The sequence below is a fragment of the Calliphora vicina genome, chromosome 1, assembly GCF_958450345.1.
Source record: "Calliphora vicina chromosome 1, idCalVici1.1, whole genome shotgun sequence".
Classification (NCBI taxonomy): domain Eukaryota; kingdom Metazoa; phylum Arthropoda; class Insecta; order Diptera; family Calliphoridae; genus Calliphora; species Calliphora vicina.
Genome location: NC_088780.1, coordinates 9136215 through 9150874, shown reverse-complemented (window position 1 = coordinate 9150874; position 14660 = coordinate 9136215).

The window sequence follows — 14660 nt, the reverse complement described above, 5'->3', positions numbered from 1 at the left end:
TTTGCTTTTATTTTGAATCATTTGTACAATATGAATTTATTGAAAGTATTGCCATTTAAGCTATGAACTTTTCCCATCTTTCTGGAAACATATGGATTCCGAGCCAAAAGAACTGATCATCATTAATATCGAAAGCTCTAAAATTCGAATATACGAGTTTTGACCGTTAAGAACAATCTAGGCTACTCAGATGGCACTGTCTATAAATAGTGGCAGAGGTTGCAGTCGTGGATGAGTCTTGTACATTATAAAGTGTGTCTGTATTTCTGCGAATTTATAAACGTGTATAAAAACACTAAGTGACTAATTCTGTTGTTGTACATTTTATATAAATAAAGAGTTGTTACAATTTTAAACTACTAAACGGTTTTTATTTACAAATATTTAAAGGAAATAAACCCCCTTTTTAAAAAGGTAAAAACGTAACAATATATACAGTGGTTGACAAAACAATGGAAACTTTTCCAAATATTCCATATGTAGCCCAAAATTTAAAATATTTTTTTAAAATAATTTTTTTTTTTTAGTGTTTTACTTGTATAGTTTTATTTATATAAATTAACTGAAAAACAAACAACATAATTAATTATATTCTGAAAAAAGGGAACAAAATTAAAAATATTCACTATTTCGCTACTGACAAAACAATTCGTGTAAAACGAGAATAATATTTAAAAGAACGATGTAAAAAGCATCCTGTTTACAGTTATTTTATTTTTAAATTCTGATAATTTTTCACAATTTCTTTTTCTAAGTTTTTCGCATAATTGCTTTTTTTCAAAGTTAGCGAAAATGGCTAAAGTTAAGATTTGCGAAGATTAAAAAAATAAAATAATTAACGATTTTAAAGCTGGTTTAAAACAAAAAGTATCTGTGACAAATATGCAATAAATAAATCAGCAGTTTCAAAAAATAATAAAGAAATTTCGTGAGACCGGTTCTGTAAAAACTCAACATTTAGGTGGAAGACCTCGTAAGACTACTCCTAGAAAAGATAATTTAATAGCGAGAGTTCAAGAAATTCCCAAAAATAACTCCTCGAGAGGTTGTTAATAGTCTAAAAATAGAAATAAGTACCCGAACAGTTAGTCGCAGGTCAAATGAGGCTGGTCTTGGTTGCTATCGTCCTGTGAAAAAACCACTCATTTCTAAGAAGAACCGTTCTGCTCGTCTACAATTTGCCAGGGATCATTTAAACTGATCGATACAGAAATGTAGTACTGTCCTCTTTTCCGACGAATCCAAATACAATTTAAGAGGCAGTGAAGGGAGAACATATGTAAGACGACCAAAGGGAAAAGTATTAGATCCAAAGTACACAAATAAGACTGTAAAGTTTGGCGGTGGCAATATTATGGTATGGGGATGTTTTTCAGGGCAAGGTATGGGCCCAATTCATATTATAAAAGATACCATGGCAGGTATAGGATACAGAACCATATCAAACGATGTTATGTATCCATACGCTGAGGAAAATATGCCCCTAGTTTGGAGATTCCAACACGACAACGATCCGAAACACACATCTAGAGTTGTAACCGAGTGGTTACAATCCAACGAGGTACGTATTATGAAGTGGCCGGCAGGCCAGTTCTCAATCCCATAGAAAATCTATGAGAAATTATAGATAGTAAAATAAGGACCCAAAATTACACCAGGAAGTAAGATTTATCGGAGGCGGTTATAAGGGAATGGCAAAATATTTCAAAAGAGACCATTGACTCTTTAATTGGTTCAATGCATCGTCGATGTGTAGCAGTTATAAAAAATAAGCGATACCCAACAAAATATTGAGTTATTGCAAAGTTTAGACCATATTTGTTAAAATAATACCTAAGTTTCCATTGTTTTGTCAATCAATGTATATATATATATATACATATATTACGCTTCGGGTTATTGTAATGGATCCATTTTTCATTCAGTGCAAAAATTATTTTTTTTAAAGCGTTCAAACATCATTTCGGACATGCAAAATCTTTCAAGGTTTCTCGGCTTCAATTCGTATGGTACCCAATTTCCCTGCTTTTGGGTGAATCCAGCTGCATTTGAAATGGCTGCTTGAGTAGCTCCCAATGATTTTGCAAGTTTCTGTTGAGTTTTACAACAATCTGCAATTCTTGATCTTCATTTTTTTTTTGGCTGGTTTGGGAGATCTTTGTATTTCGTCGCAAAATCACCACTTCTGAACCGAACAAACCATCTCTTGTTTTAACCTTTTCAAAACGCTGGTTTATTTCCTTTAAATAAACCGTATACTTTTGATTGCAAATAAAAGCCGTTTAGTAGTTTGAAAATTGTAACAACTCTTTATTTCTTTAAAATGTACAACAACAACATAATTAAATAGTCACTCAAAGTTTTGTATACACGTTTCTAAATTCTCAGAAATACAGACACAATTTATAATGTACACGAATTTACTTGAAAAACACAACACACTTTAAGGCTCTCAGTTGATGTTTATTCGAAAAGCGTCTCTGATAAACTCACTAACGACTGCAACCTCTGCCACTATTTATAATACTGCCATCTGCACTCTAGATTGCTCTTTAACTGTCACAGTTCGAATATTCTAGATCATACGCCTGTGGTGTACTTTCTACAATGTTCTTTAACTGAATATTCGAATTCAAACAGCGTTGCCAACTTACGATCAATGGTCAACTGAAAGCTTTTATATAATAATGCCCACAGATATGTTACAGTTTGCTATTACAGCAATGTTATTTGAAAGCATTACTTTTAAATCAGCCCTTAAAATCATTATATTTGAATTCAAGTACAATTTCGTAACAATATTATTGCAAAAAAATGTTGTTTATACTATAATGTTCAATAACTAAGTGAGAATATACGACGGATTTGTACCCTTCAAAATAAAATTATATTGGTAACGTTGGTGAATTATATTGAAACGCTTTATGGTGATGAAGTCTATATTGTTGCATGATTCCGAAAATTATAAAACAGGATCTTAGGTTTAAGAAAATTTAACAGCTACTCAATTCATTAGCTTTGTAAGATGGTTCCCAATTCGCCGGACTTTATTCCTTCCCGGGAGGAAATTAAAAATTGGTTTCATTTCCGGGAATTGCAGGAAATTGTAATACCGGGTGAATTCCAAAATATATATATGCAATGCAACCTTAAAAAGTCGAGCGATTCTTAACCGTGTAAACTTTGATAATGTTTCATATCGCAAAATGTATGAAAAAGTAAAAACAGGCAGTATGATAAGTTTTTTTTTTTTAAATTTTAACTACGCGTTTGCATGCAATGACTTGATAAAGATATGACTGCATTGCATACATACATTTTGGAACCCACATTGTATATCTATGTCGTTATAGATAGCGGAGTCGATATAACCATGTCCGTCAGTATGTTGAAATCAACTTTCCGTAGACCCCAAATAACTGACATTCATGATTCAAACATCAATATATCCGCTATGGACTCGGTTCGATTACTATTTAAAATCGAGAAAATCGGCCTAGAAATGTCTAAGATATAAGGAAAAAAAAACAGGAGAACCTCGATTTTTTACCTATTTTTTTTATCTATATCTGGATTACTAAGTCATTAATATAGACTTTATGGATATCTAATGATAGCTATTTCAAAGTCCTTTGCAGCGACGTATATAGTAAAAATTGGGAAAAATATTTTTTAACCAGAATTATTTTTTTCACCAAAAAAATTTAAAACATCTTATTTACCACATCGTATTTACTGTATTTGCCATCCCCGATTTTATATAATTTTCAAAGAGTTTATTGTATATTGTGCATGAATTTTCTAAATATCAAATCATGTTGTTACGTTGTTGTCATTGTTGCTGTTTACTACATACATACAAACATGACATCTACCACATCTGTATATTTACTCACACATACATATGTTTTGATGTGTTTGAGTGTGTGTGTGTGAACATAAAAGAAAATTTTCAATTTAACAAATCCTTTAATGTCAACTGTTTACCAATACACAAGTTTATGTTTAACGCTGCAGCTGTTGTTGTTGTTATCGGTGTTGTTGTTGTTGTCGTATAAGAGTGCAAGAGTATTTGAATTGAATACTTAGTTTTGTTGTAGTTTTGGATTGTTTTTTTTTTGTTTTCTTTTTTATACATTTCCCCAAAGGGTCTCTTCAGCTGTTTTGTTGTTTTCATAAGGAGATGCTGCTGCTGTTGCTGTGATGCTTTGTTTGCATTTAAATTTTACACCCAGAGAAATTATTTAAACAAAAAAAAAAAGAGTAAGAAATGCTGGTAATAAATAATAAATAACTTTGTAATATACATAAATGAATTATATTGTGTTTAATAGTAATTTGTAGATTAACACTGTTTAAAAATAAAAACTCTCTCTATATATTTATCCACTATTTATGAATGTTTATTTATTTATTTATTTCAATTTAATTTTAATTTATTGACCTACAAAGCTACAAACAATAATTTCTATTGTGAAAACCTCCAAAAAAAAAACCATACACACAACAGCACATAAAAACATTAATAATAAATTGCTTTGAGAACAATAACAGCAGCCATAGAATTAAACCTACAATTACGAAAAACACAACACATATAACAAATTTAAGCAAACAAACAATTAATAAATCATTTTTAAAACACCAGATTATGGTCTAGAGTTTAATAAAAATTCAATTCAATAAATATAAATGTTGGCGTTTAGTTTGCAAAAAAGTAGAGCGTGTTTATCATCCTCCTGCCTCCACATTTATTTGGAAAATTGTGTATTTTTTTGCAGTGTAAGTTATTTTCTTGTATTAAATGTGTATTGTTTGGTCTCTTAAGGGAAGTAAATGATTATATTAAGGTATGCTATATCAAGCAATTAAAGTGATTGGATGGTATGTGAAACAAACAGAAAGAAAATAAATAGCAAATAGCCAATTTAGGGAAAAATTACTATAAATAGCAACAACAGTTTAGGAAACATTTTAAACAGTATTAGTGCAAATTTTTTTATAAATTTCCAAAGTATAGGGAACATTTTCAATAAATAGCAACAGTATAAAAAATATTTACTATAAATAGCAATATTTTAAGGAACATTTCCAATAAATAACAACAATTTAAGGAACATTTACTATAAACAGTTACATTTGAGATAAATTTTCCAATAAACAGAAAATTTAGGAGAAATTTCCTATAAATAGCAACATTTTAAGTAATATTTCTTACAAATAGTAACAGTTACGAAGCATTTACTATAAATAGCAAAATTTTAGGTAAATTTTCCTGTAAATAGCAAATTTTGGGGAAATTTCTTATAATTAGCTAATTTTTGGAAAAATTCCTATCAATAGAAAATTTTAGGAACAATTTACTATAAATAGCATTAGTATAAAGATCATTTTCAATAAATAGCAACAGTTTAAGGAACATTTACTATAAATAGCAATAGTATAAGGATCATTTTCAATAAATAGCAACAGCATAGGTAAATTTTCCTATAAGTAGCAAATTTGGGTGAATTTTTCTATAAATAGCAAATTTTAGGGACATTTTCTATAAATAGCCACATTTTAAGGAATATTTCTTACAAATAGCAACAGTTTAAGAAACATTTACTATAAATAGCAACATTTTAGGTAAATTTTCCTTTAAATAGCAAATTTTGGGGAAATTTGTTATAAATAGCTAATTTGTGGAAAATTTCCTATAAATAGCTAATTTTAGGAACAATTTACTATAAATAGCAATAGTTTAAAGAACATTTTCAATAAATAGCAACAGTTTAAGGAACATTTACTATAAATAGCAGCAGTTTAAGGACAATTTACTATAAATAGCAACATTTTAGGTAAAGTTTCCTATAAATAGCAAATTTGGGGGAATTTTTCTTTAAATAGCACATTTTAGGGACAATTTACTATAAACAGTATTAGTTAAAGAACATTTTCAATAAATAGCTACACTTTAAGGAACATTCACTTTTAATAGCAAAATTGTAGGTAAATTTTCCTATGAATAGCAAATTTGGGGAAATTTTCCTTTAAATAGCAAATTATAGAGACAATTTACTATAAATAACAATAGTATAGAGAACATTTTCAATAAATAGCAACAGTTTAACGAACGTTTCTATAAATAGCAACATTTTAGGTGCATTTTCCTATAAATAGCAAATTTGGAGGAAAGTTCTTTTCAATAGCAAAATTACTATAAATTTCAACAAATAGTAAAAGTTTAAGGAACAGTTACTACAAATATCAACATTTTAGGTAAATTTTCCTATAAATAGCTAGTTTTAGGGACAATTCGCTATACATAGCAACATTATGAAGAACATTTACTATAAATAGCAACATTTTAGGTACATTTTCCTATAAATAGCTATAGTATTAAGTACATTTTTAATAAATAGCAACAGTATAAGGAACATTTACTATAAATAGCAACATTTTAGGAAAATTTTCCTATAAATAGCAAATTTGGAGGAATGTTGCTTTAAATAGCAAATTTTAGGGACAATTTGCTATAAATCGCAATTGTATAAAAAATATTTTCAATAAATAGCAACATTTTAACGAACATTTACTATAAATAGCAACAGTTTAACGAAAATTTACTATAAATAGCAACATTTTAGGTAAAGTTTCCTATAAATAGCGAATTTGGGGAATTTTACATTAAATAGCACATTTTAGGGACAATTTACTATAAACAGTATTAGTTAAAGAACATTTTCAATAAATAGCTACACTTTAAGGAACATTCACTTTTAATAGCCAAATTATAGGTAAATTTTCCTATAAATAGCAAATTTGGGTGAATTTTCCTTTAAATAGCAAATTATAGAGACAATTTACTATAAATAGCAATAGTATAGAGAACATTTTCAATAAATAGCAACAGTTTAACGAACATTTACTATAAATAGCAACATTTTAGGTACATTTTCCTATAAATAGCAAATTTGGAGGAATGTTCTTTTCAATAGCAAAATGGTATAAAGAACATTTTCAATAAATAGTAACAGTTTAAGGTTTACTATACATAGCAACATTATAAAGAACATTTACTATAAATAGCAAGATTTTAAGTAAATTTTCATGTAAATAGCAAATTTTAGGGAACTTTCCTATAAATAGCTAATTTAGGGAAAATTTCTCATAAATAACAAATTTAGTGGAAATATGCTATAAATAGCAAATTTAGAAAAAAATTATTTGCAGCAATTTACTATAGTTTTGGTTCAGATTCCTTTAAATAGTAAACGATTAGTGGAATTTTTTTTTATAAATAGCATCGGTTTAGTGAAAATTTCTTATAAAATAGCATATTTATGGAAAATTTACTTTAAAATAGCATATTTGTGAAAAACTTACTATAAATAGCAAATTTTGAGAAAATTAATATTTAGCTCTCTTGCTTATTCGTTCTATATCCTGCAGTTAGATTTAGTTCGCTACTTTCTGTTGAGGTTACTTATTTTTTGTTCCATTAACTTCAATTTCATTTCCTTTGTTTTGCTTAAATTGTTTAAAAATGTTTAGCGATTTTTATGTAGCAACCAACCAGCTATTTGAATTTTTATTACACTTAAAACATTTAGCAAAAAAACACCCCAAAAAAAAAAAATCAAATGAGAAGAAAATAAAAGAACAAAATGATATCATTGTTATATAGTTATAGTTTCAGTTCAAATTATTTTCCTTTAGTTCCAACAAATATCAATAGAAAACCAAAAATCGCAATTTGAGTAAGAGAGAGAAGAAAATAATAAAGTTTTTCATTATTGGCATAAGCAACAACAAAGAACATTGGCAAACAAAAAAAATAGCAATAAAAACAAATCAAATGACGAAAGAAAAACTATTTTCACAAAATAAGTTATAACTACATTATACAGCATTGGACGGACAGACAAAGGGAAACTGTAGCAAATATCTATGAAGCAAAAAAAAGTTTTACAATTTCACTTATCATTTCACACGATTATCACATACACCTCATTAACAAAAATGATCATTTATTATAATTTTATTATAACATGGTGAATACATACAATAAAAAAAAAATAAAATAACTGGTTTTTACAAACTATTTTTCTACTATGTTTAGCAGTAGTTCATAGTAGAAAATTTATTTCAATATTATTTTTTTTTATGAATTTTTGTTTGGGTTTACATAAATGGGGGAGAATTTTTAGCTGGACAAAGTGCAGTTTAAACTAAATTGTTTGTGTTAAAATGATAAAATATGAGTATAAATTTTATGCTTAAAAACAAAAATTGATTTGGCCATTAATTATGTATGGAGTTTTTATGTGTTTTGTTTGTTGATAAAAAAAATATTATTGAATTTAGGGTTAAAACAAACAGCAATTAAATTGACAGCTAAGGCAGCTTTAATTTGTAAACTAATTTATGGTTTAATATATTTCAAGCGAGGGGTGTTAGAGGAGGATTAGTTTTAAAGGGAACAATTTAATAAAAAATAATAACATTTAAGGAAACTTTTACAAATAGCAACATTTAGCGAAACTTAACTTTGGAAAATTAAATTTCCAATAAATAGCAAATTTTTGGAAAATTTCCTAAAAATAGCTAATTTTGAGCAAATTTTGGGAAAATTTCATATAAATAGCTAATTTTGGGAAATCAATTTTTATATAGCAAATTTTGGGAAAATTTCCTAATAAATAGGTAATTTTGGGAAATCAATTTTTATATAGCAAATTTTGAGAAAATTTCCTATAAATAGCTAATTTTGTAAAATTTCCTATAAATAGCAAATTTTGAAAATTTCCTATAAATAGCTAATTTTGGGAAAATTTCCTATAAATAGCTAATTTTGGGAAATCAATTTTTATATAGCAAATTTTGAGAAAATTTCCTATAAATAGCTAATTTTGTAAAATTTCCTATAAATAGCTAATTTTGGGAAAATTTCCTATTAATAGCTAATTTTGGGAAAATTTCCTATTAAAGCAAATTTTGAAAATTTCCTTTAAATAGCAAATCTTAGAAAAATTTCCTATAAATAGCTAATTTGGGAAAACTTCCTATAAATAGCAAATTTTGAAAATTTCCTTTAAATAGCTAATTTTGGGAAAATTTCCTATAAATAGGTAATTATGAGAAATCAATTTTTATATAGCAAATTTTGAGAAAATTTCCTATAAATAACTAATTTTGTAAAATTTCCTATAAATAGCTAATTTTGGGAAAATTTCCTATAAATAGCAAATTTTGAAAATTTCCTTTAAATAGCTAATTTTGGGAAAATTTCCTATAAATAGGTAATTTTGGGAAATCAATTTTTATATAGCAAATTTTGAGAAAATTTTCTATAAATAGCTAATTTTGTAAAATTTCCTATAAATAGCTAATTTTGGGAAAATTTCCTATAAATAGCAAATTTTTAAAATTTCCTTCAAATAGCTAAGTTTGGGAAAATTTCCTATAAATAGGTAATTTTGCGAAATCAATTTTTATATAGCAAATTTTGAGAAAATTTCCTATAAATAGCTAATTTTGTAAAATTTCCTATAAATAGCTAATTTTGGGAAAATTTCCTATTAATACCTAATTTTGGGAAAATTTCCTATTAATAGCAAATTTTGAAAATTTCCTTTAAATAGCAAATCTTGGAAAAATTTCCTATAAATAGCTAAATTTGGGAAAATTTCCTATAAATAGCAAATTTTGAAAATTTCCTTTAAATAGCTAATTTTGGGAAAATTTCCTATAAATAGGTAATTTTGGGAAATCAATTTTTATATAGCAAATTTTGAGAAAATTTCCTATAAATAGCAAATTTTTAAAATTTCCTATAAATAGCTAATTTTGGGAAAATTTCCTATAAATAGCAAATTTTGAAAATTTCCTTTAAATAGCTAATTTTGGGAAAATTTCCTATAAATAGGTAATTTTGGGAAATCAATTTTTATATAGCAAATTTTGAGAAAATTTCCTATAAATTTTCTATAAATAGCTAATTTTGTAAAATTTCCCATAAATAGCTAATTTTGGGAAAATTTCCTATAAATAGCAAATCTTGGGAAAATTTCCTATAAATAGCAAATTTTTAAAATTTCCTATAAATAGCTTATTTTGAAAAATTCCTTCAAATAGCAAATTTTCAAAATTTTTATAAACAGCTAATTTTGGGAAATAAAAAATTCCTACAAATAGATAATTTTTAGAAAATTTCCTATAAATAGCTATTTTTGATAAAATTTCATATGAATTTTGGAATAATTTTGCTAAAAAAAGTAACATTTGGTGTCGTTGCGGCTGGTTGGTCGGGCTTCACATACGATTTCTTACGCTTCGGATTATTGTAATGGAGCCATTTTTCATCGCAAGTACTGATGTGGTGCAAAAATGAGTTTCTTTTATAGCGTTCAACCATCAAATCGTATGGTACCTAAATTCCCTGATTTTGGATGAATCCTGCTGCTAGCAAACGTTTTGATATTGTTGCTTAAGTAGCTCCCCATGATTTGGCAAGCTCTTGTTGAGTTTTACAACAATCTTAATTCAATCTTGCTTCAGTCGCACTTTTTTTTTCAAAGTAAAGAAGTAAAGCAAAACTTCTCGCATATGACGCTTTGTTGGTACAAAATTCAACATTTTCGAAGCAGAAAAAACTATGTTGTTTACACTATAATGTTCAATAACTAAGTGAGAATAAATGTCAGATATGTACTCTTCAAAATGTCATATAAGTTAAGAATCCCACATTTTTAAGTCATACACCCAATAATATAAAAAGCAAATGGTCCGAAAAAACTAACATTACTATATAAAGTTTAGATGTGGTTAAAACCACAAATTTATTTAAAAATTTAATCTTTCCTGAAGTATCTGCATTTAAAGTAAAAACTCTAAACCCCAAAAAATATATTTTTATAAAGGATTTCCGAAATAAATAACAATTTCTATTTATTTTAACAATTTGTAATATTTTTAAACAATAACTAACAGAACATACAAATAACTTTTGAAAACTTATTAGTAATACCCGTAAAATATTTTATGATTTAACTCCTATAAGGATTTAAACACATTTTTTGTTAAATTTGCTGACAAATCTTTTAATACCTTAACCTTAAAAAGAGCTCATTAAAAATTGTGTTCAACTTTGTTCAATTTCTTTACACTACATCTATTTTATGTAATAATCTGCAACAATCGGATATAAATTTAAAAAAAAAACAAAAAACAACAAACAAACTCTGGTAACGCTAGGCGACACTGAAATCTGTTTCCGTTTTCCTGCACCTGCACACACTTTTACACATACAATACATACAAACACATCGTATATCATTTTCAATTGAAAACTCTATATTGAATAGCAAAGGTTTGTGTTTAACTTTTTTTGTTCTCGCTCTCGATTTTTGTAAAGTTTGTTGTTTTCGTATTTGGATTAATACCCATGAGAAAAATTTATCCATAGAGATGAAAAGTCACAATACACATGCATACAAACTACAAACAACAACAACAACAATGTATTAATTGTAATACACAAGAAAGAAAAAAATTATAGAAAAAAAAACGACAGCAAAAACAAACAATAAACTTCAATTGTCCTACACACATACATACATGTATGAAAGAATTTCTATTAGACAGGCCCCTAAAAAGTGGATTTGCTTTGGATGGGTGATATACAAAATATTATTTAAATAGGAAAACAGGACTTTTATTTACCCAATTCTACTACTTTCAGTCGCTATCCGACAAGGGTTCTGGTTATTCGATTGCACTTAAATTTTGCAATAATTAGTTTTAGCTACTTATGAACAAATTATAAGAGCAGGTCTAGTATCCATGAACAAACTCTGGAAACATAACACGTTTACATATGATTGCGCTTTTAAGCAATAAAAATTCAGCCAATGGCCATTTCCTCTACCTCTATTGTTTGAAATTATCAATGTGTGAGTCTGTAAGTCTGTGTGAGTATTTGAATAGAGATGTACTCTCGTACCCTCATACAATTTTGATAATGACATTGAGTGTGTGAATTGGTTTTTATATAAAATCATAAATGTTTGCATGAGTTTATGACCATGGAAAAGTTGATGAGGTGTAACGATTTTATTGGCAAACCGAAGACAAAAAAAAGATAACGTTATTCAAAAAAAAAAAACTGCCATCTTTATTTTTGTTTATTCAAACAGAATATTGAGTGTGGAGGAAAAAAGGATTTAGGCTTAAAAAATCATTTCAATTATGTCCTTAGTTTTCTGCTATTTTTAGCAGAAGTGTCAGATTGAGGGAAGCTGGGGGAAAAGATATTCACAAGTGCATTTAAGGCTATTAAACCTAATTAGGTTTTGCAAAAGTAAATAGTAATGGCTTGGAAATTGCTATTGTATTATTATATATTAGGCGAATAGAAAACCTGAAGCGGAAAAAATTATATAATGAGAAAGTGTTTTTTTTTTGTAATGTTTTTTGCACAGAAATAAATATTAAAGTGTAAAGACTAAGCAACAGGCTAACTAACTAACTAATTTTTGGTAAATAAATTAAAAAATTCCAGAAACTGACTGAAATTGGTCGATTACTAGCCCTAATTGTTTAATTTATGACCGATAAATAAATGACACGGCCTAATCTAATGCGATAGTACTAAAATTGCTCATATCGAGCCCTTAGCGCCAAATTATCGTAAGCGACATTTTGAAAATATGTTTTTTTATTGCAGAAATTAAAATTTTATGGCGTTCTCAGAATATCAAAATTGTTAATAACTTCCAAATTATAGGGGGTAAGATTTTATTGTAAGTCAATGTTTACATTTTACAGTAAACGAATTTTATCGTAAGCGACACATAGTGGTATAGAAGAAAAAGAGGGAAAAAATCTGTAACTTCTAAATGCTTAGACTGGTTTGAATGAAATTTCACATGCGCAAAGAATTGAACATGGACCTCATGGGCCCACCAGGGGCGCTACGAAGAGCCCTAAACTACTACCTGCCAACATATTTCCGGCGGAATATAATATTTATCAATTCAAGTCAAACGTCAACAAACACTACTCCCTCTTTCCTACTTCTCACAACTTTATTTCCTAACATCAACATAATGCACTGCATATATAGGGGTATCCCCTGAGTGTTTGTTATACAACAAAAAAAATGTAGAATCTTCTCATCGTGCATTATAAAAAACCTTTTAGTAGATATCAATTATTTATTATAGCTTAGGAGATATTCGCATTTGAAAATTAAATTTTCAACATCTTTACCCACCCTACTCCAGTTTTTTTGATACCAGCGTATCCAAATATTTCCCGATTTTTTCCAGTTTTCCTTTATTTGACTAACAACACATGTATGTGTCAAATAGAAAAAGAATTGTTTAAAAATAATGACTAAATCCAAAGTTATTTGCATTTGAATTTAAAAAATTTTAAAAAGGCTATTTTTTGCTAATTTTTTTGGGAAAAAAGAACTTTTTTTCTTTTTAAGTTATCGGTAAAAATTTCTAAGAGGATGTATAAGGAATTTCTACTTTCTGAAAGCTAAGTTTTTATAAAATATTCTAAAGGAAAAAAAATTCAAAATTTGTTGTTACCGAGGGAACCAGGTCCTTTCAAAAAAAACACCTATTTTTTATGTAAAATAAAACTTTAGGGTTAAAATTCTCAAATCGCATATTCGATATCAAAATATAGTAACCGATTTTAGGTGGCTCAATATGTTTCTAATTATTTTGTAAAGCGTCCCCATAAACCCGATCCTGGTATGGATATTAGAATTTTTCAACACTTTTTTGGGAATTGCGGGATTGCTGATAATAAATTTAAAAATTCGTTTTTATTTTTCCATTTTGAATAGAAAAATCTACATAACTGTGGAATTTCATTAAAAACTATTTATAAATAAAAATTTAATTTCAATTCGAAAAATTTGTATCTATGCAAAAATTCAATAAAAAACATTTTTTGTCATATTTTTCAATAAAGTATTCCATGAATTTTTAATTGTCAAAAGTAATAAATATTTTTGAAAAATAGACAAATAGCTTCAACGAAATTATGGCTGACTTCATAAACGCAGTAATGCAAAGCAATTACAAGGCAAAGCAATACTTTGTGACATTTATGAACGCATAAATGTTTAATATCATAAATAGAAATAGTTCACAAATTTGACAGATGTTGCGCATGGAAAAGCATTGCCATACAATAATGAACATGCGACATTGTCAAAACAAAATCTATTGCGTTTATGAAAACTATGCATGGCAGTGTTCAATGCGTATTAACAAGGTGAGTGCATAAAATCAGCTGTTTCTTAATTCGATGTGGTTTTATGTACACTATATGTCAAACTTTGTTTATGTTTACATTTGTTATTGTAAATAACATAGTAATATTTTAATTCGCCTTGATTTTGACATCTACCGTACATTTTAACAAAAACAAATTGCCTGTTGTTTTTGCATTGTTGTATTTGTTGCCGGGACGCACTCACCTTGTTAATACGCCTTGGCAGTGTTGCTTTGCAAAATGCGTTTATGAAGTCAGCCTATATTATATCGCATCATAACATTTTTAATTCTATATACAAATTTCAAAATAATCAAAAAAAACTTCTCCTGTAAAATTTGTATTTTGTCGCTTACGATAATTTGGCGCTAAGGGCTCGA